At 42.3% G+C, this 4,264-nt stretch overlaps 1 pseudogene; it reads right to left on the reverse strand.

Moving 5' to 3' along the window:
- LOC109467574 overlaps positions 1-3,728 on the reverse strand; it is a 47,682-nt pseudogene extending 43,954 nt beyond the window's left edge.
- Between the last annotated feature and the right edge of the window lie 536 nt (positions 3,729-4,264).

The raw sequence follows: 4,264 nt of genomic DNA on the forward strand, positions 1-4,264 counted from the left end.
GGGGGGGGATCATACAACGCTTTCTATGGCGATAATACAATGCTTTCTATTGTTATTCTTACCTTATAATATTAACAATATACATTGTTACACTTATAGTATCTTCTTCGATCGTACCCGGTATTGTCTGGCATCGCCTTACGGCCATTCATGATATTGCAACTGGCTGCACTCTTACAGATAAATCAAGGAATGGAAAATATTACCTGCAAACGCTACCTATCCTGGAGAAGTGGGTCATCTTTTGGTACCAGTGTTTGAGCGTTGAGCGGAGCCCTCCAGACAGCTGGTTTGAGGTTCTGAAGAAAGCTTCTTGATGTCAGGAATTCTATCCTTCTTCAGCACAACAGTTTCGATCATTTGATGGGCCTCGGTCTCTATGAATTATAATGAATATCAAAGTACAGTGTATTGAAAGAAGTCGATATAAAATAAGTTCTCTAATACATGTATATATTTATGGTGTAACTTCTCTATTATGGACATAAGGTATTATTATTTTGTCATCAGTTCTTCATTGTGTTTAGTGCTATATATTTAATTATACGACATAAATCTGACACTGAATACTCAGCATTATTCTGTCTACCAATCATACTAAGATTATATCGTTCCATGTGTTGATATAGATATTATAGTTGCTTACTTGCTAATTGCTGGCTGCAGTCTTGTAATGATTCTGAATTGCTGATTCTGTAAAAATATGAAAGGTTCACATGTCAGTGGGATTTAAAATACCAAAAAAGCTATTGCCAGTTAGATAAAGTTTTCCATGTCTTAATGTATGACTGGTCTACAGGTTGGAGCTGAGTGGATCAAAGTTATGTATCGCTGGAAACATTATTGTGTTATTGTCCCCGGCGTAAGACTATGGTAGTTTGCTGATCAGTGATAGTTCAGTATGATTAATTATGTATTTATTGTATTCAATGCTGGGGTGAGAGCCAGTAAAAGTTATTGCAGTTCTCTCACCCCTCCAAAATTTACAAGCATTCAAAATGCGATTGCTCACATTGAGAGGCAAACCATGGGGTTGAGAATGGTAGATAATGTGGTGATGGAATTGGAGAGGGGGTTCTCTGTCTCCTCATGGAGCTGGTCTGTTGCAAACATTGTTTTGAAGATGAGAGCGGTCTGCTCGCTGGTGTACATGGTCTGCCATTTATTCAGTCCTTCGAATGCAGCAAGCAAACGGGTTCAGGCATCTCGCCAATCTTCTCAATCTTCGTCTGATTCTTTTTCTCCATCCTGTTTGTTTTGTCTCCACTGCATCCATCACTTTTGCATCCACTGCTTCCATTGCTTTTACATTGCTTCCATCGTTTTTACTTCCACTGCTCCCATCGCTTTTGCCTCCACTGATTTTGCCTCCACTGCATCCATCACTTTTGCATCCACTGCTTCCATTGCTTTAACATTGCTTCCATCGTTTTTACTTCCACTGCTCCCATCGCTTTTGCCTCCACTGATTTTGCCTCCACTGCTTTCATCGCTTTTGCTTCAACTGCTTCGATGGCCTTCTTGGTCACTTGTGCCGCGTGTTGGTCTAGTAGTAGAAGCACCGGTCGTTCTGGTGTGCAGAACTAGAAGCTGACGAAACACTTCTGCACTTTTTTCACATCGAGGGGTAAGCCTTTTCTTGGATTATGCACACATCATCCCCTTCTACGTGGACTACGTACATGTAGGCTTTGACTATTAGCAACAAAATGTCATGTTATATTTTAATACCATATTGACTACAACTTTAACATACAGTTTCCGAACGTTCAAAATGCATTTGCGAATAAAATTGTATAGCTTCAATATACGCACAGATCAGGACAAAGTGCATTACAAATCAGTAAGACATCAGATTCAGTTCTAGTAAATATATGAATTTCAAATGTGGCCGGTCCAGTGCGGGATGGACTGTACATACTGCTTCATTATTAACATGTTCGACTAAACCAAACACCGCCCGCCAGCAGCGATATAGCGTCTAATATAACTTGCCGCAAGGATAACCTGAGTCGGTCGCGGAAATTCCCATGTTTTAATATTTCGCATTTTTCAGTTGCCCACTCCCACCCATGGCGAGGCATTACCTCTATATCAAGTTATATCGAGTTGACGTGCACGGCGCATTTCCTCCCTGCATCACTTTGATATCGCTCCTTGTGGTTTGTGCCACTTTTTTCTCTTGCGTACTATTATTTCCCGCGACTGTCTGGTCGCTCAACTTTATTTTTAACAACTTTCTTCTTTGTCCTCTTGTTCTTGTAAAATCTAGTTTTCAACAGTTATGTTGCGTTTCGAACTACCTTTATTAATAGTATATGCGAATCGTTGTCCGTTAACACCTTGTCGAGTAACACTGGATTTTGCGGATTACCCTGCATGTCGACCACGGCCCGTCTGGCTAACTCCTCCTCCGCATTCCCAATGGGGTCTGCCAGAGGGAAGTTGGCCGTGCAAGACGGGCCGTGGTTCCCCCTGTCCACCTCTTCTTTCTTGCAGCTTCATAGTTTGTTGGCGTATTGGAAGTCAATGAGCATGTGGCCTTTATCTGACTTGTTGTTCCCATATGTAAAAGCACCGGTATGTTGACATCAGGGCTCTTATTGTAACATTTCCAGCTAGCATGGGGTGCCTTGGCCTTTTTTTTAAATTTCGGCTTGTCGGTCCAATTTTTTCTGAAAAAATCCGAGAAGCAACAAATTAAATTGGATTGGTGTAGCCTGAGTTGATGAGATATAAATGTGCTGGTATGATTATTCTGGAGATGAGAGAAATAGCGAAATACACTAAGCCTTGGCTCTAGATGTCCTGTGATAAACTGTAAGACTTCTGCGGTGCAATATAGTTTTATATGGTTAAGTATAATGGTCTGATAGTTGGTTTTATAAAATATGATATCATACAATTAGTTAACACACCTGAGTTTATTTCAGACTAGACATCCCCCAGTGATCCAGGGATTTTCGAGCCAACTCTCTCTGTTTGGGTTCCCTACTGCTGGCCTCCTTCATCAGTTTGCCATACTTTTGTAGAACTTGACACTGAACAACGGCCAATTTCATGTTGTACCTGGCAGTGTTTTGACACATCTAAAGAAAGGAAAAACAAGGTGTTAATAGGGATGGTGCCCAGTATGAAAAAGATAGAATAGCAAAGTTCTTTCTATCACAACCATTTATTTTTCAAGCCGACGTTTCGATGCCCATCTGACATCTTCATCAGGGCAATTCTGACTGGTTTACTATGCACTGACACTAGATGTTACTTAGCACACATCTGGTCGCACACAGTTGCTGAGACATCTGTCGGCAGTTTAGGCAGCAGGTTTGCAGTCCAGGCTTTCTTGCAGTGGAACCAGCAAAGTATGAGTCGGCACTTTGTTGCGAATGCTCCTGGTCCCATGACAGGGGTCCTGTTCCAGCAAGCATACTTACTATTCCTTCAAGCTGGGCCTCAACTTGAACTTCTGCCTTGCTTCATCAAGGTCTTTCAAAGACGAGCATTCGCCCAGGATGCCTTGCAGATTTTGGCAAAGTGTTGTTTTGTAGGTGCATCTACTAGAACTAGATGTTTTGATGCTGTGATCTTGTATGTCTCCATGCTCCTCTGTACGTGTGGATGTAACAGTGAAGCTTGATGAATGTGACTTCCTCTTCAGAATCGGAGGTGTAATGTGTTGTCTCATTCTGACTGCCTTTCCTGCTGTTAGGCTCTTCCTCTGGAGTCATGTCTTCAGCTGTGTTCTGTTGTGGTGGTATGTGTGATGGTATACTATCTCTGTCTTCCCACTCACTGCATGCTCAACACAGGTTTGGAGATCACATCAGAGCCATTATAGATTGTGTGCGGCATCATCAACTCTCCATTGCAAAACTTCTGTATGCACTCATTTCAATTTTCCATCAGGTACTTCTGTTCCTGTTTAAGGCTGCTACAGCGAAAGTGATGCAAAGGCGGGTAAGTCCTAGTGTCCACTTTATTTGGTCCATCCAGAAATTCAATGCCGGGAGGCACCTGACGCCACCATATTCCCTCACCACACACCGAGAAATCAGCAATTCTTTCCAGATGTAGTTGGAAGTTCCCTCTGATGTTTCTCCTTGTCATGTAGTCCCATGGCATGATCGTGTTTTGCTCTTGGAGGCTTTTCCGCAGATTTCCATTAAGGGCTGACACTGCACTCTCCCCTTTGTATTCACAGCTTGCTTTTGATAGTTCTGCCTGGAGTCTTATAACCCCCATTCCGTCTTCTCCTGGTCGTCTC

This window comes from Branchiostoma belcheri, unplaced genomic scaffold (genome assembly GCF_001625305.1).
Source record: "Branchiostoma belcheri isolate BF01 breed outbred unplaced genomic scaffold, Haploidv18h27 scaffold182, whole genome shotgun sequence".
NCBI lineage: Eukaryota > Metazoa > Chordata > Leptocardii > Amphioxiformes > Branchiostomatidae > Branchiostoma > Branchiostoma belcheri.